This window comes from Narcine bancroftii, chromosome 14, assembly GCF_036971445.1.
Source record: "Narcine bancroftii isolate sNarBan1 chromosome 14, sNarBan1.hap1, whole genome shotgun sequence".
NCBI classification, from domain to species: domain Eukaryota; kingdom Metazoa; phylum Chordata; class Chondrichthyes; order Torpediniformes; family Narcinidae; genus Narcine; species Narcine bancroftii.
In genome coordinates, this window is record NC_091482.1 from 13,444,858 (window position 1) to 13,471,940 (window position 27,083).

At 41.6% G+C, this 27,083-nt stretch overlaps 1 protein-coding gene across 4 annotated transcripts in view; it reads right to left on the bottom strand.

Moving 5' to 3' along the window:
* LOC138749742 (coronin-6-like) overlaps positions 1–27,083 on the bottom strand; it is a 184,357-nt gene that overhangs the window by 103,817 nt on the left and 53,457 nt on the right. The window contains exon 1 of one of the 4 annotated variants that reach the window (XM_069911544.1): positions 11,670–11,752. The exons of the other annotated variants lie outside the window; for them this stretch is intronic. The gene's annotated coding sequence lies outside the window, so the exon portion shown is untranslated. Of the gene's footprint in view, positions 1–11,669; positions 11,753–27,083 lie in introns of those variants that run through there. 4 annotated transcript variants of the gene reach the window in all.

A 27,083-nucleotide genomic window follows, 5' to 3' on the forward strand; every position in this document is an offset into this window, starting at 1 on the left:
TATTCTGATTATATTCTGGGTGTGGGGATGAAAAAATTGCAACAAATCAATTAAACTGTGTGGCACAGCAAAGTCTGCAATTGACTAAAGGCAGTGCAAGCAATTTAATACTATGTTTAGAGCACATAGATTTTGATTTGTATTAATATATACAACACTTTGATGGGAGCTAGCATAACTGAGGCAAAAACTGGCAAAATATTCCATAAATAAGAACACTGATTTTGTGGGATTTTAAAAAAAATTGTAAACAGAGTAGCTGGTTAAATCTGATGCACAAGTTATGAGAACCATTTCAGCTATAGGAACCCATCATTGAGTTATGAGAGGTTACATCAATTAGGAGCTCAGAGGATATAATAAACGTCACAGTAGTTTATAATTTGATGTTGCTTCACAACTCCACAAACATCATTACAACTTTATGTGATCTATTAAATGTCTTTCACAAGTCTGGAGCCCTTGAAAGAGGGGAAAAAACACACCCTCTTTATCCTTCTCGATATTGAAATATACAACAAATTCTAACAGATGGCAGCAACAGGATCACCCGCTGTGAAAAATATTTGGTTAAGTCCATGCAGATAAGCATAGACTCATTTCTTAAACATGTGATCATTATTCTGAAATTGTCACAAGGCTGAGTGAACACATTGAGAGATATTGTTCTCTGGAAAAGATACAAGGGCATTACAAATGGCTTCATGGGTTCAGTTTGTCTCTCCATTTTTGTGATGCCCATTGCAGTTATAATACCCTTTGATACCCACTTAATAAAATTGATGTTAGCAAGAGTGAAAAGTGTAGGAAATCTTTCCACTGGCATGAAAGGAAGGTGGGTATGCATCCTGGAAGCCAAGCATCAGAGCCGGGAAATAAGTCTGTATTTTAGAACTCTATTTAGGATTGATACTTACATCAGAAATACATCATTACGGGAAATAAGTGGAATGTCAACTACAATCAAATCACCAATAATGATTGCAGAATGCTGAATTCTATTTACGCCTTCTCAGAAAACAAAGAGCCACTTCTTCATTTAGCAAGATCTGGGGAAAGGTCGGGTGTGGCTTCATCAGAAGCAAATGATATTTATGCTCTGCAAACACCAAGCAATGACCACCTGCAACAAAAGAAAGTTTAAGCACCCTTCCTTTATATTCAGTAGTATTCCCATTGCCAAGTTTCCCCAACACAAGCCTTTTAGGGTCCGTTTTGACATGGACTCATCAGGACCAGCCAGAGGGACACACCACCTGATTTTCTCAAACATCTATCCACGGCACAAGTCATGAGGAAATATGAAGAAATGAGCATAAAGCAGCAAATTGGACTGGCACTCAATCCATCACTCAGAATATTCAACCTCTTCCCCACTATGAGCATAGAACACACCATCTTAAAAAAAAGCCCAACAATTACTTATCTTCTAAACTAATGACCCCTGTCACCCACAAGGACAAAAGCAGCAGACACACAAGGAAGCCAGGACCAACCTATCTTCAAGTCACACACAAATCTTTCATTTTTTTTTAAAGACATACAGCACGGTTACAGGCCATTTCGGCACACGAGTCTACGCTGCCCAATTAACACCCCATTAACCTACACCCCGGCACATTTGGTGTAATGGTTAGCACACCAGCGATTAGGACCGGGGTTCAAATCGCGCGCTAAGGTGCTTGTACGCTCTCCCCGTTGCTGCATGGGTTTTCTCCGGGGGCTCCACTTTCCTTCCACCCTTCAAAACGTTCTGGGGGTGTAGGTTAATGGGGTGTAAATTGGGCAGTTCTGAATTAGCCTGTTACATTTAGTATGTCTAAATGTTTTTTAAAAATTAAAACCCCAATAACATTTTGAACAGTGAGAGGAAACCAGAGCCCCCGGGGAAAACCCACGGAGACATCGGGAGAGCATACAAACCCCTTACAGACAGTGCCGGATTCGAACCTCAGTCCTCATCTCTGGCACTGAAAAGGCATTGTGCTTACCGCTACGCCAACCGAGCCGCTCATCTCTGCCTTTAAACCTTGGAACTCACCGGCCAACATGTCTGGGAAAGTCCTATCACCAGACAAACTGCAGCAGTTCAGGAAGGCTGCTTACCTTTTACCTCCCACCCTCCCAGAAGTGAAGAATAGTTGTTAAGCCCACATGCTGGAATTTACAGAGAAGATCAAGGAAAAGGACAAACAGCCTAAAGAACTATATCAAATCCCGAGCACATTTCTCAACACCAGCCTCGTTTGGTGAATCAGACAAGTCGCATCAGAGCAAATCAAAGCAAATCCCAATCAACACACACTAGTGGCTGATAGAGGAGGCAGATTCAAATGAAAATATGGCAGCGCTGTTGGAGCAAAATGGTTGAGCTGGCGGAACTGCTGTAATGGCAGCTCTGCCGCTGGTGCAAATCCGCAGAGAGCGAGGAGAGGAGACACAGTGCACCTCCACAGAGTTCTACAGCCCAGTCCAACTATAGGCAGCTTCATACAATCTTTAAATGGCCTGTTAAAGGAGCCGATGTTGCTTTATTTTAAATGCTGCGACCGCGGGGTCCGGACCCAAGATCACGGCTCCTGTGTTCGACAGCAGCCTTGAAGGGTTGCAGACTCTGGGGAGCAGAGGACTGGTGCAAGGCACCAGAAAATGGGGAGACCACCCCACATTGGCAGAGGGGACAGCCCTATGGGACAGTGACCACAGCTGGGACCAGTGAGGGGCTTTGCGGCTGAAGAGTGCACAGGCAGCAGGTTGTTGGCGCCTGAGGCGATGAACTCATGCAGGCTGCAGACTGCTGGATACGGGCTCACAACAGGCATTGGAACCGGGGTGTGAGCAGGTGTCGAGGGCGCTGGAGACTTCCTGTTCATGCCAGAGGTTTGGATCTGGAGTTTGGGCTGCTGACCGTTTGGGCTGGACTACGGGTGACTCTGGAGGCCATGGGAGCACTAGAGGCAAATCTATGGACACTCGGTGATTCTGGAGGGACCCTTTTTTGCTTCTTTTTCTCTGATTTTAAGAGGTGCCCGACAATTTCTGCTGACAGCAAATCAGTTTGCCTGAGGGTAGACTAAAGCAAATTTCATGTAATATTACACCTGTTTTTTTAAATGACAATAAATGAATCTTGAAATAATCTGCAGGGCAAGGGCAAAAGGATGGAGCAGAGGATCCATCTGGATTGCTTTAATGTGGAACTTATAGACTGAATGAGCTAAATGGTGTCCTATACAGTAACCATTCTATCCCAAATTCAATCCATATGCTGTGATACATTGCAGATTTTGTTCCACAATACCCTTCATGGCATGCACTGTTAAGTTGGGCCTATAGAATAAATGATCAAAAATGGACAAGGATCCTGAATATCTTTAAGATGTTTGCAGCCAAGGCAGGACTCTAATAGAAGACCAACCTGAAGCTGGTTAGAAATGGCAAAGACCAAACCACATCAGGTGAGGATATCCATCTTCTCCATCAATGTGAAGCCAGGAGCCCTAGTGAGAAGATAACCAGAGGTATTCAAACCTCCCCAATAAATGAAAAACAAGGCCAAATATGTATATGACTGGGGTCAGGAAACAGCTTGGTATCCCCATCTACTGGCCATCAAGAATGCCCCTATTCACACCCTACAATCTCCAGCAGATTTAACACTGGAGGACCACATAATGGAAAAAAATTCAAGTATAACCACTAATCTACTTTGTCATGGCTGACAAAGCTGATTCAGCTCTTGGCCTACACTGCCCTGAGGTGATCAGGAGGAGACTTCAGCTCATGGGTTGATCCGCTGCCTGATCTTTTCATCCCTCTCGACTATAAAACTCCATGGAGATGTATATCCTTTACCTTGAAGTCCACCTATAATGAATCAGGACGATTGTACCAATGATGAACACTGAGCAACCAATTAGCACACCTTTCCTTTCTACCTTAAAGCAGAGTAATCACTTATGATGTATGGAGTCTTCTAATCTGAGAAAACATGAGCTTTGATGTAATGACTATATTTTGCAATATGAAGTCATTTATTTTTGTCAGATCAACTTGCACACCATCTGCACTAATCCAGATACCATTTATAAAACCCAGCGAGGCAAGGCAACAGGGATGTAAACAGAGGCCTGGGAGAAAGTCTGCATGCTGTTCCATTCTGTGGATTGTGCTAAAGTCAAGGACGCGCCTTCTAGAACACTGGCACAAGCCAGCTATTTGGCATCGACAGCAAAAAATCCTCAACAAAGCCACATTAGCCTTTCAATATGTCACGAGAATCTATAAGCCTTACATGTAGGCTAATAGTGTCACAACTGGTGCTTAGTCATTATGGCACCAACTTGCATACCATTCCCATGGATGCTCTGTAATCTTTTTTAAAATAAATTTAGGAGATCACTCATTAATTTCACTTTGGCTGGTTGTAAAGATTTCTTGCAATTATTTTTAAAAATGCTGCATTGGTGAAGGGGAGGGGAGAGAGAGCGAGGGAGGAGATGGGGCGACTTGAAGAAGATCGAGGAAGGGGGAAAGATGAGGAGATGAAAATCACGATCAATGAGAATGGACAAAAGGTAAGATCGCCAATTGTAGTGACTGATTATCCAATCGAACCAACTCTGCCAGGAAGAGATTGGCTGAAAGAGTTGTGGATGGGCTTAAAGGTCTTCCTTGTGAAATAATCACTGCATGCAAAGGATTCTGGAATGACATGAAGAGAATTCATTCACAGATTATTGAAGGGCATCAAACTCATACACACTTCAAATCAATGCCAAACTAATCTGTTATAAACTGGTGTACTAAAAGCTCAGGCAGAAGAGTAGATGATCTGGAATGATCTCTGGATGACTGAATGCACTGGACAAGGTTGGAGAAGTTGCATAAGAATTATTCCCTCGTCTTGAAGAGTGATTTGGGTTCCAGAATATTCCCTGGGTCAATACAAATCTTTCTTAGAAATCCTTTACATCTTTGTCAAATTATATGCAACCTTGAGAATCAAAAGTTAGGTCTCTCTCACCTCCTGATCAGTATTGCTACAAATTGCAATAACTATCTCAGCACAGACAGGGGACAGAAAATTGCATCCTCCTGAGCTAAAACTCACTTGAAGTTTGCCACCCATTTGCTAATGAATCAGGGTCACGTCATTGTGCCCTACCCCCCCCTCTCCCCCCATCTAACGGCACAAACAGCACATGAAACTCCCACACAATCTGCTGTTTGCGCCCGCCATCGCCCTCCCTCCCCCTCCGCGGTCACGCTAATGCCCTCTGATTAGGTTTGTTCTGAAGCTGACTCTGTGAATGGATTATAGAATCTTCCTGGCCAAGGATTCCACTATCACCCAAATTATTGCCACCATTGGAATGAAAAAGCAGTTATCTGTGGCTGATTAAAACCATGACAGCTGACCCACAGGTATTCATCCAAAGAATGATGGTGTCCACATTTTGAACATTAAACAAAATGGCAGAAAAGTCAGAAAATGGGTATCCTGTGAGGAAGTAACTCACCATTTGACTTCCCAAAGCCTGTCTATAATCTCAAAGGCAGGTGAAAGGTGTAGCAGAATAACCTTTTCTTACTTGGACCAATGTGTCTCAAATATTACCCAGCCTTCTTGGTTGGCATCTAGCTTGCAGCAAAGCTGTCACTCCCTCTACTGGTGTACCATCATGTCATAGAGAGATACAGTACAGAAACAATATCTCTACCTTGGCAGTTGTACCTGCCATCTACAAAATGTATTGCTCCAAATCTCCAACAGCACCTCCCAAAGATTCGTTAGGAACACCATCACCTTAAAGTTATCTCCAGGGCCCAGACAATCCAGACTTGGATAATATTTGCCACTCTTTTTCCCATTAGAACTCTTTACCCAACATCTACTCTGCCTTCACCAATTGAATTTTAGCCATCTTGGAAGACAGCTCCTTACCACCTTCTCAAAAACAACTAGGAATGGGCACTAAGTGTTTTGCGAGTGATGCCTCTTCTCATAAATTAATGTTACAAAGTACATGTCAAGTATTCCAAGTGGAACAGCGCACACACTGGCCCTTCCTTGACAAGGATGTGGTTCAGTATTATGGCTAAAGTCCAGGCTTGTCAGCATCTCATAAAAGTTGAAAGGAGTGGAGAAAAAGGAACTTGCGCAGAATGTTAATTCAGCTTTCGGAGAAATACAAGAAAAGCAGAGAAATATGGAGAAAAATGGGGCAGAACAATGATCTCCTTCCAGAGGAAATGGAAAACGTTGAGTCAGAGTCAGATGACACAGAAGGAAGTCCTCCAGCTCATCGCGTCTGCACTGATTACATATACTACGCCATTTCATTCAGTTCAACTCCCCACAAAATTCCACCACTACTGAAGAGAGGCAACTTACAATGGTGAATGGCAAACCCACAAGTCTGTGGAATGTGGAAGCATCCTGGAGCGCCAGAAGAAACCCCACAAGACACGATGGGGTTGAATGTGGAGCACCAGTATTATCAGTAGCAATGTCGCTGACTGCTTCCAGATTCAGATTTATTGTCATCACTTACAACCCAAGGTTATTTTTCCTTCAGGCGAGGCAGATTTACCATTTATTGGTAGTGCAAAAAAAAAGACTCAACCTACACATGCAAACAAATAAAGAAATGTAAATAAACTGACTGTGCAATACAGAGAGAGAGAGAGAGAAAAAAGTCAATAAAGTGCAAAACTAAGAGTCCTTAAACAAGTCCCTGCTTGAGTTTATTACTGGGGAGTCTGATGGTGGAGGGGTGGCAACTGTTCCTGAACCTCATGGTGAACCAGCAGAAATTTGATCAAAAGGTAGTGGGACTCAAACAAATGGATAACTTAATGTTTCCGTACCTTTTTAAGTATGGAAAAATTAAATGATAAATATGTTTCACACAAAATGGCTGAGGTGAATAAGAAAATTAATTTTAGTGCAATATAAGATTTCAGTTCTTGTACCTCTCTTGCCTGATGCAACTTTAAATTCTACTGGATTTTGCTAACATTTCTAAAACTCAGGCCAAATGGCTCCAGTCAAAAATTCACGACAAACTCAGATGCTATAAGACACAACGCTGGAGAAACTCAGCGGGTCAAACAGTGTACTTTATATAGCAGAGATAAAGATTATATAACCAATGTTTTGGGCTTGAGCCCTTCATCAAGGCATGACCAAACTGTAGGCGGGTGCCCGAACAGAAGGGTGGTATTGTTGTGGTTTGGAGCCCTGAGTAGCTGCAAACTTCAGACAGGCTTTGACATGAACCATAAACATTCAGTGCAATCCATGACTCCAGAAGGTGCCCTCATCAGGAAGCTTTTCTAATCACACAAAGTAACCGTGCACAAATCAAATCTAAAGGACCTGGCTGACTGAATGAGTGCTTCAGAAAGCCACGCGCTCTGAAAGCCAAGGTTACACTGCAGTTTCTACACATTTATTAAAGCCAGTGTGCAGAGCATGCATCACATTGACAAAGTCACATGCTCTGATCTCAGCAGCTCCCCACACATTCCTATATAAGGTGCTTCTCAGAATCCCAGCCTCCGTGTTCATCAAGCACTTCCTGACTGCTGTAAAAAACAGCTCATGATATTTTCGTCACGGTTGGACCTCGGTCCATGAACAGCAGCATCTCAGCTAAGCCGATTAAAGCAGCCACTTAAACAAGTGGATTCGCAAGGGCCACTTTATCACTCATTTTTGGGAAGGAAAAAGACCAAAGGATTTTTTATGTTAAAAAAAGGAATAGTTTTTTCTTTCACATTTAGATATTGGAAAAATCATATTTAAAAAAAAATAAGAACAGAAAATGCTGGGAAAAAAAATCAAGGCAGAAAGCAGATTTTGAAGTTTATGGTGAAGGGTCCCAGGCCTGAAATATTAACCATTTCTCTTATCACAGATCTTCCTGATCTTCTGAGCTTTTCCAGTATTTTGTGCTTTTATTTCAGATTTTCAGCATCTGTAGTTTCTCAAGTACATTTTTCAAATGTGCCAACCCAGCCCTGTTAAGGGAAATCACGTCTCTGTCTCAGATTTAAATTTTTTATTTTTAAATTTTGAAAAACAAAATTCAGACATACAGCATGGTAACAGGCCATTTCGGCCCACAAGCTGGTGCTGCCCAATAACACCCAATTAACCTACATCCCCTGTACATTTTTGAAGGCTAGGAGGAAACCGGAGAACATACAAACTCCTTACAGATGGTGTTAGATTCAAACCCAGGTTGCTGGCGCTACAACAGCACTGCGCTAACCGTGTCGCCCATTTACAGACAAGAAATTTGGGCCTGTATTAAATAGCCGTACTAAAGAGGAACTGCTGTGAAAAAGAAGTGGTCATAAAAAATTACATGCTACCGTTTCAAGGAGCAGTGAAATTGCTTGTGTACCTGGCCGATATTTTCTTTGTTCAAGGTCACTAATAAAGAGAGAGATTATCTTGAACATAGGGCATTACAACACAGGAACGTGCCCTTTGGCAATAAATGTCTGTGCCAGACATCATCCCCCATTAAATTACATTTCCTGCCTGTACATGATCCACATCCCTCCATGTGTCTATCTAGAAGCCTCTTAAACACTACCCATAGAAGTCCATTCCAGGCGCAAACCATCATTAAACTTTCCACCCCTCAGGTTAAATGCCTGACCTCAAGTCTATGACATTCTTACTCTGGGAGAAACATTCTCACTGTCTACCTTATAAAGCCCTTCAAAATTTTCTGCTCAATATCACTTTGCTGTTTCCGCAAGGTTGAAGATTAAAACAGTGAACAATTCAAGAGGGTGTCATTGCAGTGTTGGGAGGTGCTAGTCGACAAGTTGAAGTATTCCTTTCTTTTTGAGAAGTTGTACAAGTTGAATGCACTTGCATCAATTAAAAAATATTCACTGCAATGTGATGTATTAATAATGATTTGCAGTCACCTCTCCAATCCACACAAATATAAACAGCTTTTATATTTCCCAATGAAATGCAGTAATAAAACCAAGAATCTAGAAGCCAGTTCAAACAAGTTAAAAACACTTAAAGAACTACATTATTTTCATGCAGGATCTATCTGGTAGATTTGCTATGCAAATGTAAACAACAAAGGTATGAGAGAGGGACCTTACCCCAGCACACCTCCTGTGACCCTAGACTTTAAAGAACATGTGTGACAGATTGCATTTTATTTTATATTGTATATAGATATGTTTTAAAGAAGATAAATTGTGGCAGTTTTTTTTAAGTTTAGGTCACATACATACAAATACTTCAAAACAGATCTCATTTAAAATGCTGGAGCTCTGCTCAAGCCAGACAGTCCAGGATCCAAGTGCCTCTGCACAAACTTTGAAGAAGGCCTATAAGGATTTCAAAGGTAGGTGTTCATTGGACATGCTTTGGAGTAATGGATTATTGTTTTTGAAAGCAACAGATGAATGAACTCAAAAGAGTCGCTATCTGTCTGAGTGCAGCTGGCTAAGAAGGTCATGTGGTTTTCTCTGGGAGAGAGAGAGCGAGAATTCAGTTCTACAGTTCAGCAGTTGCAGCTGAGACTGGAACATGACAAGCTGGCAAGCTTGTGGAAAAATACCATTTTGAAGATGGGATGTGAGTTATTAGTTCAGCCTGGTCAAAGCCCTTGTGGTCCATACAAGAGGAGATGACTGGCTGTATAATGTTTCACCTGAAATAAGGGAAACAAAAAGGAACTCTGTGGTGACCCGAAAGAAAGATGTTATCATCTGGAAAACTCTGATGAGGCAAGACACTGAAGTGGCTGATTGGAAGAGATCAGTTGTGGGTGTCCAACAAGCAACAAATCTCTCTCTGAAAACTGACAAGATCCTTCTTGAGTGGTAACCATTTACTTTTCAAGCACCAAAGCCTGGTGAAATTCACAAATGTTAAATTCTGTGCACAGTCTAAGAATTGTCTGCAACCAGTGAACTTAAAGGAGTGAGAAGAGAGATTGGACTGTGAATCAAAGAAATTTTCGGAACTTATATACACATTGCATACACATGCACTTAGAATTAGAAGGGGGTTAAGTTGAGTTAAATTAAGTTAATAGTATTAAATTAAAGTTTGATCCTGATTTCATGTTTAAAGATGATTAAAAGCAACTTTGGTTTAAGTAACCCTTTGTCTTGGTGAATTTCTATTCTGCTGGGTTTTGGGGGTCTCTGGGCCCACAACACATGCAGCATTAGAATAACCAACCTACCCCACACAAGGGTAAGCCTTGGAGGCAACTGACCCAGCACAAACTGGCACAAGGTAAAAGTTTGAGTGGAGCTTGCTTTCTGATTTAACATCAGGCACAGAGATTACATAGAAATATTTGGATTTTTCTCCAGTATTGAATGTGAACGTCTATATAGAATTGTTAAAAAAAAATAAAGTCCAACACAACTTAACATTATATAAAGTTCATTGCAAACTATGGACAAAATTGCTTGAAATAATTACTATTTCCTTCACAGAAGGCAGACTAGGGAACTAAACCCAAATCCTTTCATCGTTATTCTATTCTTTCTTGTACACCCATTAACAACATTCAAAGGAGCATTTATAAATATCTAAGTTCCCACAGAGAAAGCTGCAGATGCCGGGTATCTTTCTGTACTGATATGTTTTCCTCCACTGTATACTGGCTGCTGTACATATGAGGCTGGCCCGCCCACTAATGACTCATCCCCTAAGTCTCCTCTTCTTTTGCCCTGACCATAAAGATCGAGCTACCTTCCCCATTTCTGTACCTGGATCCAGGCCAGCCAAAATCTATTAAAGCCTATCGTTCCTTCAGTCCATGACCCTGTGGTTATTGATAGAGCCTATCACTTTCTTAGTCCTCTGTCCTTTCTCCCCATCCATTCTCAGTTTCTTCCTCTTCTATCCTCCCACCCTTTTACCTTGGGTTAGCCAGAGTTCCAAGCCTCTCCCTCACCTTTTTATTCAGGAGTCTGCCTAATTTTCGGCACTCCTGAAAAAAGGCTCAGGCCCGAAAAGCCAGCTGCCTTTTACTTTCTATGGAAGCCGCACAGCCTGCTGAGTTTCTCCAGCATTTTGGTTTACTGCACAGTGAAGGATGAATCAGCTGTGTCTCAATTGGCAGTACTCCCGATTTTCAGGCAGGAAAGAAGTTGTGGCCTTAAGAACCTCTCCAGAAACAAGAACACATAATCCACAAGGTCACATAATCCACATCCACAAAGCAATGTCTCTATGCAAGGGTGCAACACTATCACAGATGCAGCACTCATCTAGCACAGATGAGACAACACGCTCCAACAGTCCCTCAGACCTACATAAATCTGTTATATGCGGGAAGAAGAACATGATCTTTATTCCTTCATCTACCAACTGCAAGCATCATTGGTGTTTTCAGGACATTCGAGGTTATGGTTCCTTGATCACCTCACTGACTGCACAATGTGACTGAAAGATAATGAGGTTATGAAAGGTGCTGTACAAATGCAATGTTTCTTTTGACATACAAATCAAACATAATATGGTTGCACAAGAGAAAACTATTTTAAGCTTCAGGATAAAGTTTGTTCTGGTATGTAAAATAAATTCACCCTAGCTCTGCAATCCTCTCCCTTATTTCACACGACTCTGCATAATTATGCCTCTGTGGCGACCCACTTACCAGCAAGCGAACCGATTCCCGACGTGCTGTGGAAAACGCGGGAAATTGATCTGCATCCAACACATTTTTTAATCTGAGCTGTTGACATCACTTCCTGTCTATGTGACAGAAGCAGTGATGTATATAAGCCCAACATGCAAGCCTGGAGGTGTCAGTCTTGCACTAGGCTCCACAGCGTGTACATTGGCTTCCCTGTGTACACTTCAACTTGACAACGTGCACACCGACATCTATAGTAGCTCAGTATAGAATTCTTAATTATTTTCCACTTTACACATAATGAGACCAGCAACATCTCATTGTGACTACAGCTTAGCTATTCACAGGTGTGTCTCAACTGGTTATCACAGGGCAAACAGATACGCCATCTTACTTTGTTGGATATCAAACTATTCTGTAAACAACCGCATGGAAACACTGCAATAAAAATATTGCTTCTGTCTATTGTGAGTTAGCAAGTTTCAGAAAGAGTAGCAACTGGGGTGTCACAATAAAGCTCAACCCCCTGAGGTGGGACTGCAAAAGTGTAATCAATAGGGCTTCAGCTTCCAGCTGATGCTCATCACACTTTGAAGCACAGATACCAAGGAACGAATATGGGATTTTTATGAGATCACAATGTATCGACCTACAGAGCTATCAGGAGCTGGAGCCCACAGAGTTACAGATGATACTTTTGTAGATGTAATTGTACTGTGTTGACTCTCCCCTCCCAGGGGTGACACAGCGGCACAGACAGCGGAGGTTCAACTTCACAGCTCCAGAGGTCAGAGTTCAATCCTGACCTCTGGTGCAGTCTGTGTGGAGTTTACTAGTTCTTCCTCTGACTGCATTTCTTCGGATCGCTCTGGTTTCCTCCCACAACCCAAAGATACAATTTTTTAAAAAAAATTTTAGACAAACGGCACGGGAAACAGGCCCACGAGCCCATGCTGCCCAATTACACCCAGTACGTTTTTGAACTTGTGGATTGATAGGTGAAGTGTGAATGGGGATTACGACTGTGGATTGATAGGTGAGGCGGCTAATGTAAGTATCTGAAGGAAATGTTTGATGGGCCAAAGGGTCTCTTTTCAAGTTGTTTGACTCTTTGGATTCCACAATAATATAATTGGCTATTTGGATTACACGTTTATTGCCGGGTATAACAGCATTGCATTAATATCACAGCTTTATCTTTTGATTTCAATGACAAACTATTCAAGTTTAAGTTGCAAATTAATGTCATACAAAGCCTAAATCCAGCTTTTGAACAGGATCCAAACCATCTAACAGTAGGCACACGATCAGCAGCAGGACAGCAGTATTAAATCTCCAATCTTCAGGTAACACTGTGATTAGGGCTCCTTGTGTAAGGCTTCCTCTGGGTTGAACAATTATTTCTTCCAGTATAAGAGTTAAACAATTAAAATCCCAGAAATGATTGTCATTACTGCCTCTTCAGATGGGCTAAATGTAGGACCATTAAAAGCATCACCTTCCCTCCACGTTGGCCTTCTCATTCCATTGACGGTCATCTAAAACAGACTGAGCCCAGAAGCTAGATTCCTTGAGATCTCAAAGGCCACTTTGAGAAATAAAGACTATGTCACATGACTTGACCTTAGTGATGTCAGATGAGTACTAACTAGTGTAAGCCATTGGGGGTAACTCTCCTCTTGAAGATTGATTTTCTCCAAGGGTTTAATCTCTCCTTTGAAAGTCAGCACTTCTGATAATATAACGGTGGTGGAGTATTAACCAAATCACTGTGCTCAACTTTCTGGAAGCTTCAGACTCAAATTGAATGTTACTGCTTCAGATGGTTTATTAAAAAAAATCTAGAACCAGTACAAACACAATGCTGGAGAAACAACATACTTATAGCAAAGATAAGGATACATAACCAATGTTTTGGGCTTGAACCCTTCATCAAGGTATGGACCATACTTTGATATCATTTGACCTGCTGAGTTTCTCCAGCATTGTGCTTTTCACTTTAACCACAGTGACTGCAGACTACTTCTAGAACCAGAAGATCAATTCAGCAGAAAGATTTTTTTTCTTGTGTTTGAATGGAATAGGTGTGATAATGAAACGGTCAAGGCCTTTTAACATTAGGATTGTTGTATATTCATTCACCAAATTTTGTGGACAGAGTATGTTTTTTTTTAAAATTACGTTGAGTAAAGGATCAGTGGGAATAATTTTACAAGACAATTAGCTGGGGGAGGTGATGAGGAAATCATTCCCAATTTTTTCAGGTTTACGATATTCTGCAAAAATTACGTAAAGCAAAATGCTATACTTCTTAACCAATTATGCTATCTGCCAAGTCATTTTGATACAGCACATCAAAGAACTATAGCCTGGTCCAGCTGGAATTAATTGTAGTTTTCCAGACTTCATGATGTAGTTAAATGGATCCTCTCCAAGGCTGTATTACCCAATGAATAAGCATCATTACTTCCTAACAATCTGTGGTGCAATTGAAAGATGTTTGCTTGACTGAGTCTATGTGCAGTACAAATTATGCTTATTTACATGTCTGACTGCATTTACATTCTCAAACATCAGTCTAATGCCCTTTCACATTCATCACTGAGTAAAATTGCAGTGACCCCTTAATGTCCAGGGCCTTGCAATAAAATGTATCCAAGTAAAATACAAGGAACATTAATCAAAGAGAACTGCTGGCCATTTATAGGATTTGACTCTTTATTTCTTGATAAGATCACTCTGATTGATTTTCCCTCTCTGTAATTACATGCCAAATGCCTCCAAGACCTTAGCTATGCATTTAGCAAAGAAACGGGGTAGAGAACAAAAAAATAAAAGTAGGTCATAGAGAATTCAGCTGATCCTGTACTATTTCCCTCCTGGTCTCCGTACCCGCAAATTCCCACTGGGTACAGAATTCTCAGCCTTGTATTCTCAACCACCAAGCACCCACAGGTCCCTAGGGTACAGACTTTCAAAGCTTCAAACCTCCCAAAGAAATCTCTTAGTTCCATTTGAATAGCCAACCATTTATCCCTAGGCTATGTTCCCTGGTTGCAGACTGTCAGAATAGTCTCTTGGTATTTTCCTGACCAATTCCTCACAGAATCTTGCATAACTCCATGGGGTATTTTTCTGAACTCCTGTGTATATCAGCTGGAATGCCATCAGGCAAAGACATTAAGATCCTTTATGTCCTCTTGAAAATGGTATATTTAGGTTATACATGTTGCCCAAAATTCATGAAGTAGAAGTTCAAAAATCCAAATGTCAGAAATCCAGACCCTTCGAGAAACTCTCAAACTATTTCACTTTAATGGGCTTTTGTGTGTGGTGGTGGTACACCACCAGCCTACTGCAGGGGGCGACCTCTGGACCTGCAGAAGAGCACGGGAGGACAAGGCAACATCTGGCCAGCTGTCAATCAGCTGTCCTGAATGGACCAAGCCCCACCTGGTCGGCTGTCAATCACCCTCCGGGATAATAAGCTGGATCTGGCCCTTCAAAGATGGTCTCTGGGCTTGCAACAGCATTCTCACAGCCAGCTCTGTGGAAGTTTATGTTGAATAAACCCTGTTGTACAGTCTTTCTCGAGTTTTGTGTCTGCTTACTGCTACAGCAGTGCATCACAATGTGCATGTGTTACAGATGCACAAAAGTCACAGAAATGGCCAAATAAATATTTATGCGTTATTTTCTATTTTGTATTTTACATGAAATAATGCTTAGTTAATTAAATACCAAAAATTACCTATTCATCTCTTCCTTCTCCCTCCTTAAATATGAATTTAAAAGAACTGCCTGAGAATCTGGAAAATCCAGAACAATCCAATCCCTGAGCAATCTGGGCTCCTAATGAAATCTCATTTCTGTAGTCACAATGTGACGCTGGTAGTTATTAAAAAATCTTTTAAACCTTTATTCTATACTTGAACAAAAGGTACTGACATCTTTCATTGACACCACAAATCTGAGCAAAATATATTGACTTGATCACTGAAATTACCAAACAATTCATGTCTGAATTTAGTAGTGAATGGGCCTCTCAAACAGAAATCGCTGTACTTAGGGGTCAGAACTAAATATAGGGTGTCTTCTTCAATTATATCAGTCAGGATATGTGTGGTGACGGGTGATACAGCTGTCTACCCATCAAAAGCACTTCAGATCGCAAATATCAATTTGGCAGAACAGTTGGGACAACACTCAATGAATAATCCAATTTACATTGAACAGTTTTTACGAAGTGATGTAGGGCTTTGATCCTCAAAATATATAAAGATAATGGCTCCTTTCATGTACAAGTAGGCGACAGGAAAATTTGAAGAGGAAGAGAAAGGTAAATCCCTGACAGCTAAAGGGCAACGATTGCAACATGTTCAGAGAAAGTAGGCCTAAAATAGATTAGGGAATTAATATTTTGAATTACTAAATAAATCCAAGCCTTGGTTTATACATGAGTGCCTCAGAAACATTGATTTGACAATCAGATCCTTAATAGTTTGATTAATCATGTGAATTCCTACAGATTAATTGTTGCTTTCAAGAGAAAATTACACACATGCGCACCTCCTCTCACATCCCTGACCAGCACTCCTTTCTTGTGGAATAATGCATACAATTCCCTTCAAAAACAAGCTCTCTTTCCCCAGGGGCCTCACCAATTGTAAAAGCAGAGCACTGTGAAGTTCGACTTTTTGATCATTTCCGTATATATTTCCATTCCACACCCAACCAGACAAGTTTTGCATCTATTTTATGCCTTCCCACCCTTCCACTCTTTGCACTATAGCAAAGGTTCCATTTTCCTAATGTCCCCATTCATTCCTTAACTGTGGTTATATATCATTTTATTCTCCCCAAGTTTGCATGCATCATAAAATCGGGGCATTTAAAAGATTCTTGAACCAGCATATGGATGCCAAGTTATTGGCTGTGAAGGAGGGAAGGGTTAGATTGACAAGGAATAGCTGTGCATAAATCAGCGCAACATCATGGGTTGAAGGGCGCCTACTGTGATGTACTCTTCTATGTTCTTTTCTATTGCTCCATCCCTTAGAGTTCTCAGAGATTCACACTCAAAACTTCATTTGTTATTTTTGATATGGTTAGTACTTTTATCAGAGCAGCGTGGATTCCCCACCATCCAATTTTCCCTTGCAACCGCTGCAACCGTGTCTGCCTGTACCGCATCGGACTTGTCAGCCACAAACGAGCCTGCAGCTGACGTGGACATTACCCCTCCATAAATCTTCGTCCGCGAAGCCAAGCCAAAGAAAAAGAGAAGAAAGAGTACTTCTAAGCATTTGCAATGATTTGCTTTCTATTTGGAAGCAATAAGTTCTTAAAATTACACCATTATATCAATTTATCAATAAGAAATTACTGTAACATTGCAGACAGTTCAGAAATATAACATGGGCTATTATGAAATTGTTTCTGTTTTCCACAAGGATTGGTCAGTTCATTCTAAGAACAGACACACCGGCTAAATTTTTTGTTACATATTCAGTTCAGGTTTCACAGACTAATGTGATTTGCTGTTGCCTGGTGATAAGAATGATTTCATTGATAGGCTGCTCCAGACCTAAAAGATGAGTACAAATCTACATGGAATGGCTCTCTCACGCTTCTAAGCAAGTATTAGACCCTAAGCATAAGATCAATATAAAACCCACTTCACAACAGTTAACCGCCATGTAAACAAAATGCCTGGAGCAAACTAATGCTCCTCACCGTCTTCGACTGAAGAAATATCCTAACTAACACAGCTCTCCAAGGTAATCATTATTGTATGCCCCATCCTGGTCTCAAGCTAGATTTGAATTAGTTTTTTCTCTGTTGATAACTGACAGGCAAAGATGCAAACATCAATAAATTACACGGAGCGGAAAACTGAAATAGGATTCATCTGTTGGCACAAAGCCATCCGGATCAGATGTTTGAGACCTTGGTATGGCAAGCTGGAGAAATTCAGTGACAGCTCACTGAGGTGGATGGACCCTCTGTGTTCTCCACAAGGATGGACCAAGAGTGCACAAGAGCAAGACTGAGAGTTTAAACTAACTTGGAAATATACCCGCAAGTTAAAGGACGAGTACATTTCATCAAGATGAGATTTGTTAATTGTCATGTGTACAAAATGTATTTTCCTTCGTTTGCCCTGTAAAGACACACAAAGAGGCACCACTGGTCCAGCGTCATTATCAAATTGAGAAAGAGAAAACAAGAGTCTCCTCAGAGTCCATGGATCCTGCCACCTCCTCCACCTTCATTACCTCTTCAGCTACATAGCTCCTGTCTTGTCAGGCAGTCATCACCCAACTCCCCCCTCAATGATCATCCAGTGTACCAGGCAATTGTGCTGTGTGAAACTGTTTAAATAAATCAAAATCTGATTTTCTTTATATTACGCCATTTGGAGTTGACTATTAATTCTCACAAATGTACTGGAGAAACTCAGCAGGTTACGCAGCATCGATAGGAAATAAACTCCATTTGGCTTCTTCGCTTCTTATGCAGGCTGTGTGACCTGCTGAGTTTCTCCAGCAGGTTTGTGTATTGCACTTGACCCCGGCATCTGCAGACTTTCTTGTTTCTCACAGTCTGCAAGACTAATTGTGGACTCTGGGGGATTCCAGAATGATCCAGGAGGTTTGATGGTTCTTCTTGAACAATATCCTGGCTTCAGCTCTCATCTATGAATAGGATCAAGAGTGACACGATATCATTTCACATTTAAAGGCAGATCTCCCATACTCTTTTTTGTGGAGCAAGAAGACCGCTCTTTCCGTTTGATGGGATCATCTACCTCCTGTGCTGCATCATTTTACCATTCAAAAAATTCTTTTGTTTGGTCATAATATTTAAACACTTCTTTAATGAATCATTTCACTTTGTGCAAAGTATACATGACAAGGGATGCACTCTACTTCAGTCCTGATGAAGCTGTTAGGTGCAGATGGAGAGCCAATTTTAGCAACATTGTCATCACCTTTTTTGATTAAATGACATCTGATGGATGGCAACCCCATGAAAACCTTTCAGAGGGGTGCAAAGGGATGTCACATGAATAAGATTCCCCAAAAGTATAAACACAGCGGCTAAGCTACCGCAATGTGGAAGATTTATTCTAGTTCTTGGTATTCTGCAAGTTTTGCAGCCACAATCATATACTCCTTGCTTTTGTTTTCCCTCTGCAGTGGCCTCTGCAATGTTCTGATCTATTTTTTATTTCATTAAAATGTCACAGCAAATCCTCTTTGGCCAACTGTGTAGCTTCCACTCTCAAGTGACAAAACACAACTGCAATCATATAGCACTGATTCTCCAGCCAAGTGAAATTCCTGATTGGCTGAGTAGAATCAGGAATCTCTCACTTTTTCACTGAAAGCAATGTGAAGATCAAAATCCTGAAGAAAAGCTCCTTTACCATGAAGCATTCATTGGTCAATCTCATCATTGAGATCAGAGTCCTGCGTACAGTTCCAGTCTCCTTACTCAAGGAAGGATGCACTAGATTTGGAGGAGGTACGGGGGGGGGGTTAGCCTATAAGGAGAGATTGAGTCGTCTGCGACTGTATGCTGTAACCTAGATGAATGAGAGTTGATCTTACGGAAACGAAAATAATGAAAGGCATAGATAAAATAGAGGTAGGAAATTTGTTCCCATTGGTGGAGAGACTAGAAATACGGGATATAGTCTCAGGATTCAGGGTAGTAGATTTAGGACGGAAGAGATGAGAAAGAACTGCTTTTCCCAGAGACTGGTGAATCTGTGGAATTCTCTACCCATTGAAGCAGTGGAGGTGACCTCAGTAAATATATTGAAGACAAGGATGGATAGATTTTTTACCTAGTAGGAAGTTGAAGGGATATGGGGAAAACGGCAGGTAGGTGGAGATGACCATCAGGTCAGCCACGTTCTCATTGAATGGTGAAGCAGGCTCGACGGGCTGGATGGCCGACTCCAGCTCCTATTATGTTCTTATGGCTAAGCGGGCTCTTCAGCCACGAGATCCGTGCTTGTGAACCAAGTGATCCCATCAGCCCAATTCCCCCTCTTCTTCCCTACAGATCTACAAATTATATTCCTTTAAGAACAGTAAAACCTTGTTAGAACGCAATTCGTTAATCCGCGGAATCGCTTATAGCGCGGGTGTCCGTGGGCCCCAAACTTTGCAAACAAGTTGATTAAAATTCAGGATCCCAATATTAAAAGAATGCACTTGCTTTCTTTCATTGAAATTGTCAGTTATCAATAGCGGATCCTTCAAAAACTGGTAATATTTGGGTTTGATTACCCGTGGGCTGCAACACGGTATGAAATCTTGGACCCCAACCACTGCGTTCTAACGAGGCTTTGGTGGACTTATCTAATTCTCCCTTGATTTATCCAGACCAACAGGTAGCGAGCCCCAAATCAAGAAATGCCCAGTGACCTGCTTCAACGACCACCGTGATGAAATGCTTTGAAAGGTTGGTTATGGGGGCAAATCGACTCCTGCATCAGGAAGAAGCGGACCCATTTCATATCTCACCTGTCCTACCCACACTAGCCTCACCTGCCTGCATTATCCCTCTCAACCCATCCTACCCATGTATCCAAGAACTTATGGCTAAATATTTTCCTTGAAAAGAGTGAAGAGAGCAAAACAGTTTTCAAGTTTAATGGGAGTTCCACGTCGATCCAGTTCACTAAATTCAGTGAGTGATCTAATATTCCATTATGAAATTCCCCCCTCTAAATCTTGGGCTTTAGAGCCAGCATAGACTTTTCATCGGCTTCTCATTGATCACGACATGATCGCGGATAGCTGGTACTAAAGGGAAAGAATGCGATTAAATTAGGCAGAGCCAAAAATATCAGCAGCGGTTTTGGAAATGCATCGGGCAACTACTCCTTATTTTGCTAAAAAATGCATATTAGCTTTCTGGTAAAAGCTAATCTGAGTTGCTGGCTTTTGCTGCTTGCCCAGAATCTTGCCGATACTTACTCTTTGGCAACTCAATGCTAATGTTCTCAAATAATGTCACCGATAGAAATGAACGGATATGAGCGTTGGGTTTGCAGCATGGTTCAAATCTGCACTTGTAGCTGAGTCCAGGAGGTTTGGGTTTAAGTGGTACCCCAAAATTTAAATCCAGTTAAGGGGGTTTTATAGGGTGTAACGTGCTGCCTTTTATATGGTGGAGTCCATGCTCTTTCTGTCATGAAAATAAACTGCTGATTCATCTGGTGTTCAAAGCAAAACTCATTAATATAATAAAACACAAAAGTTTGCAGACACCATGGTTGAAGTAAAAACATAATGCTAGAGAAACTCAGCAGATCAACTGTGTCCTTTACCTAGCAAAGATATATACCCTGCCCTTCCCCCTCCCAATGTGTTCGGGCGCCTGCCTAAATTTTTCAATACCTTGATGAAGACTCATGCCCAAAATGTTGGTCATGTACCTTTATCTTTGTTATATAAAGTACACTCGCCATCCTCTACTGAGGTACTCTTCATCAACACCTGGACTAAGGCAAAAGAGTGATCTGGAGTCAGCTTGAGGAACGGAGAGCTAAGTGAAGAGCACAGAGGACAATTCAATGATGCTCTATACTTGCAGCCACTGTGGCAGAGCCTGCCATTCAAGGATCGGCCTCCATAGCCACAGTCGACGCTGCTAAACAAACCAGAGGAACAACACCCATGGTCGATCACGACTGATGGAGGCCAAGAGAAGAGAGAGATAAAGTACAGTTTGACCTGCTTTTTTCAGCATTGTGTTTTAACTCGTTAACATAGCGCTCATCACTGAAGACATTTCCACTGCAGAAGGAGACCATTCAGATCATGTCCGTGTACAATTTTGCTCTCTTCTGATTACACAAAGTTGCTCATTAACAACAACAAATCTTAAAACATTGAAATCTGCTGATTGACTACATGTTTAAGGTGATAACAGAGCATAATGAAGCTCGTCCTGTGGCAAAATTTCCCTCAGCATTAAATTCAGAAGAGTATCTGCTCTCATGTGTTTAACAGGATGGTGGGATGGTGCAATACACAAAAGCACAGGAGAAACTGAGCAGGTTAGGCAGCATCTATTAGAAGTAAGTAGTAACCAATGTTTTGGCCCCGAGCCTTCGTCAAGGTAGGAGCAAAAAGCAGGCTGGCGCCTGAATAAAAAGTGAGGGGGGGGTGAGAGGCAGAGGGAGGGAGGGACAGGAGCCCACAGGCTAACAGGTAAGAGGTCATAGGTGGATAATAGGTAAGATGGTAGAAGAGAAAAAAAAGCTGAGGTGATCGGGGAAGGGGGTAACTATCTAAATGGAGAGGGAAGGGAAGGGGGTGCTGGAGAAACAGGGAAAGGGAGAGACTGGGGGTGGTTTAACAGAAATTGGAGAAGTCCATGTTCATTCATTCTGGTTGGAGAGTGCCCAGACAGAAAGGTAGGTGTTTTCCCCCAAAATTTGCAGGTAGCGTCTGTTTGGCAATGCACGAGGCTATCGATATACATGTGGGTGTGGGAATGGTCTGTGGATTTAAAGTAGTTGGCTGCTGGATGCTGTGTGACTGGCTGAATTTCTCCAGCACTTTTGTGTATTTTCCTAATGTGTACCCAGTTAGGTCCTCATAGCAAGTGGAGGCACAGTCTGGGGTCAAACATGTGTCACCGGTGTGAAATGCAAAATAAAATGGTAGTTGGAACCAGAGACGTACTCGCTGAAATATGCTCACATTGAATAGCGCTGTGACAATAGCTGGAGTGAGAAAGTGGAGATTGTAAGGATTATTAATAGGAGTTCAGTGGATGGTGAATCCTTCTGTTTACTAAATGGTTTGATGCTGCTTAATAACAGAATAATTTCCAATGTGTAGCTTGGAAATGTGGCCGATGATTTTTTTTTTCCACGAGTGCACATTAGAAAGAGATATTGAAGCACAATTTTAAAAGAATGCCTGTGCATCTTTACTGGTGAAGCATTATTCCTCTTGCTGAGATTCTGCCAAAACATGACTTGTCAGGTATTTTAAAATCAACACATTCCTTCATTAAATATTGATCTTTCTAATGTACAGCAAATTATCTCAATAATCATTGGAATTAATGTCTAAGGCTGTAGTTGAGAAGCTCGCAGTCCTGTCCACCCAACTCATTCAGAGGCTGAGCTCATTAGTTGGAAAACATTTCAGCTGGTCGAAAAAGCCCCTCAGCACCTCCCCAACCAATCTCTCTTAGATGGGAAATATTGTATGTAGAAGTCAGAACAGGTATTGAATCAGACCTACTCTGGGACACTAACAACAATTGCATACATTACGCATTACAATGTGCCACGAGACAAAAAAAATGTAAACATAAAAGAATAGATCACAGACAAAAACCCTCTCCACCATCGAGACCATCTACAGGGAACGCTGTCGTTGGAGAACAGCACCAATCATCAAGGATCCACGTCACCCAGGACATGCTCTGTTCTCGCTGCTGCCATCAGGAAGGAGGTCCAAGTGCCACAGGACTCGTACTAGTTGTTTCCCCTCAACCATTAGAATCCTGAACAGACTCATTCATGAGGACTTGCACTTAGCTCGTTATTTATTACTGAATATTTATGCTTCTGTTTTTGCAGTCTGGTTGTTTAGTTTTTTTTATTTGAGTACAGATTACAGTTTATACTCTGACAATAAATTTGAACTTTGAGATAAATAAATATTCACAGCCCGATAGCTGTGTCATGGGACTGATAGCTGTTGGGAGAGAAAATTATTCTGGAACCTAGAGGTGTCAGACGTTATGTTTCTGTATCTTCTGCCTGAAGGAGCAGTGAGAAGAGATTATGGCGAGGGTGATAGGGGTCCTTTACAATATCAGCTGCTTTTTTGAGGCAGCGGCTCTTACCTCCAGAGGAGGTCCCCTGATTCGTGGACATCCAAGATCTGGAAGGTACTAATCTCGTCACCGCTGTCCCGCTAATGAAGACAGGTATGTAGTCCTTCCTAAAGTCCACAATATGCTCCTTACTGACATTGCTCCACTCCACCCAGATTCTCATCCTCCATCCTATTTTCGGACTCATCGTTACCCATTACATGACAAATAAATTCATCGGCGAATTGATAAATTGCGATGGGCCCAGACTCGGCTACACAATCGTGGGTACAGAGGGAATGGCGCAGCCTTGAGCTGCCCCTGTGTTGATGGTCAGTTAAGAGGAGGTGATGTTATTGCTCCACACTGATTGGGATGTGCCGATGAGGAAGTCAAGGACCTAGTTGTAAAGGGTGGAACAGAGCCCCATTATCAGTGTTGCTGGTATGGTTGTGTTAAACACAGAGATATAGCCACATTGACCACCGCCGGTGGGCTGATCTCGCCTCAAACCGTGCATCTTGGCGCCTCACAGTTTGGCGGGCAGCATCCTCCTTTGAAGAAGACCGCAGAGCCCACCTCACTGACAAAAGGCAAAGGAGGAAAAACCCAACACCCAACCCCAACCAACCAATTTTCCCCTGCAACCGGGTCTGCCTGTCCCGCATCGGACTTGTCAGCCACAAACGGGCCTGCAGCTGACGTGGACATTTACCCCCTCCATAAATCTTCGTCCGCGAAGTCAAGCCAAAGAAGTCAATGACCAAAGCCTGACATAAGTCCAGGTGATTTTATGGTCCTGGTGATCTAACACAGAATATAGGACATTGAAATGGCATTCCATCATCTTTGGGGATCTGACCTGGGGCCTCCAGGTTGATGTAAGGCTATGAAAAACAGCCTCTATCCTCAGGACCCTCACCACCTAGGCCATGCCCTCTTCACACTGCTACCATCAGGCTCTGATAGCTCATAAACCAGGGGTCGCAAGTTTGTTCCTAGCTGGGGCCTCAGTTCTGTGAGGGGCGCTTGACAAAGTGGAGACTGTCTGTCTTCCTTACGGTGGACCAAGTTAAAGAATTTCATGTACATCGCACTCTAAATGTAGGATTATGTGACAATAAGGGAACCTTTACCTTTATCAGGATGGAGGTACAGGAGCCTAACAATGACCACCCAAGTGGCACAAGGACACTCCTTTCCCTCTGCCATCAGATTTCTGAATGAGCAATGAACCACAGAAACTATGTTATTTTTGCACTAATTTATTAATTTTTAAAAAATGTATTATAGCAATATTTGCACAGTAACAGTGCCGCAAAACAATGAATTTTGTGATATGTTCAATGCAATACATTATGATTCTGAAACACCCTAACCATAAACAACTCCAAAGATCTGTCTGCACCATTTGAAATGTCATTTTTTTTCTTTCCTTCCACTAACTACAACTGTGACTAATTCATGTGCCCTTTTATATTTATTATCACTATTTCGGTCTTGGCATATTGTGGTAATTTAATTTCACTCTTGTAGCTGGTATATCTTATGCTTAGCTGTAGCAAGAAAGGATTTTGTGCATCAATACATTGTATTTGGCAAAAAAAATTCATCTCATCTTATTTTACAAAGTCTAAAAATAAATTTCTAATCTCCAGCATTATATTCATCCTAGTAGCAATTAATCATAGTTTAAAGGTAATAACGTGCAATAAAATGGTGCTGCAATTGTGACTGACTGCATTAAAGGTGTTATGATATTAAAAAGTAGTATTTAGTTTGCTAAATCCCAGAATTTTAAATAATTAAGATGACAGGTTAACTGATATGAAAACAAAACCAGTAGTATTCATAACTACCACTGGCATCACTGGGGGGATGGGGGGGGGGTGCGGATTGCACTGGGTGACACCATCAGAGGGGGTGTCACCAAAAAGAATCACGTGGTTTTGTCTGCACGTGCTGCTAGGTCAGCTCCACCGCCATCGTACTCCTCCCCTACCCATTCATCGCTGCCACCACACCGCTCCCCCGCAAACCCCCCGGTCAGTGTTGTCGCCACCCCTGGGGTGACACCATGAGATACCACACCAGGGGACTCCAACCCTAGTGACGCCACTGATAGCTGCCACTCAATTATTACATCAAACTATCTATTAGAATTTAAAATCTTTGGGATTCCATTACAAACTACTAAATTAAGTGGGATATAATTCACTAAAAGTGGAAATACTGATTAGTGAATCTCAGCACCAGTTAGTGTCCAGTCATCTCTGTGCATAACAATCTCTGCACCAAAAGTAGAAGCAATCCTTTGCTAATATCCATAGCAACCGATTATTTATATCAACCTCTGAGGCATCAACTTTGTAGATAGAAGCTGCCAGATTTTTGCAAAAGTTATTTGTGATTAAAGATTCTACTACTCATTGCCAAGAAAGGAAAAGTAAATCGCTCATCCTGAGAAATGGATGAATGGGGCATTAATCATCAGCCGGATTCACAGCCTCAATCAGTTAAGACATATTTGTGTGTTCTTTTGGAAAATTCATGCCGTTATGTAGTGAAACACAAAGGAACATTAAAATACATTTCGCCTTAATTAATGTACATCCTCAAAAGTCAATCTGAGATGATTTTGAAAACTTCCACAAAGGATGAGACACTTGAAGCACGGTTTGTAGAAATGGGAATCACATGCGTTGACAGTGACAAATACTGGGATCTTCCTGTTGAACATGTAACAAACACATGTACTCTTCCAAGAGCATTCTGGGAATGATGGCACAGGGGTGCAATTACTGGACATTAAAACCAGGGATATGGGGTGGACCAGATTCAAGATTTCACATCACATACAGAATTGCACATTAAATCTTTTAAGTTAAAATCAATTAAGGATCTCAGTTAATGGTGACATTTAGACAGCTCGATATGAGTTCATTAACAACCAATTATTTAAAATCGTAATACTACCAAAAATCTCAATAAAGTATCACTCTATCAATAAACTTTTCTTCCTCTGCTGGCTCGCTCAAATCTCACCAATGCAGATCGTTTCCTCAGTAACTGTGCAGTAAAGTGACTATTCTACATACCCTAGACAGGCATTATTAATATATCCTAACACAGCACCCACACTGCACTTTCCAGGAAGGTTAACGTGCACCATTCAGGAGAGAAAAGCAGCAGCCTCCCAGTGTCTATTTTCTTCATTATTAATTTTCAGAATCCAGGAATTATTGACGAGCATGTATTGTTCTCTCCTCATTGTCCTTGAAAATTTGGCAATGAGCTGTCTTCCTGAATCAACTGCAGTCTTTCTGAAGAAGGTGTTCCCCACAGAGTAGTGGAGCAGAAAATTCCAGGATTTAAACCCAACCATAATTGACCAGAAATATATTTGGAAACCCGATTATGTGACTTGGAATTAAAAGTGCAGGTGGTAGTTTTCCTATTTATCTGCTCCCCTTGTCATTGGGAGAAGAGGCTATGGGTTTGGAGGAGTGGTCAGAGCAGCCGAGACGAGTCACGGTGCTACTTTTTGTTCAGGGCACTCATTGCAGCCGTTGT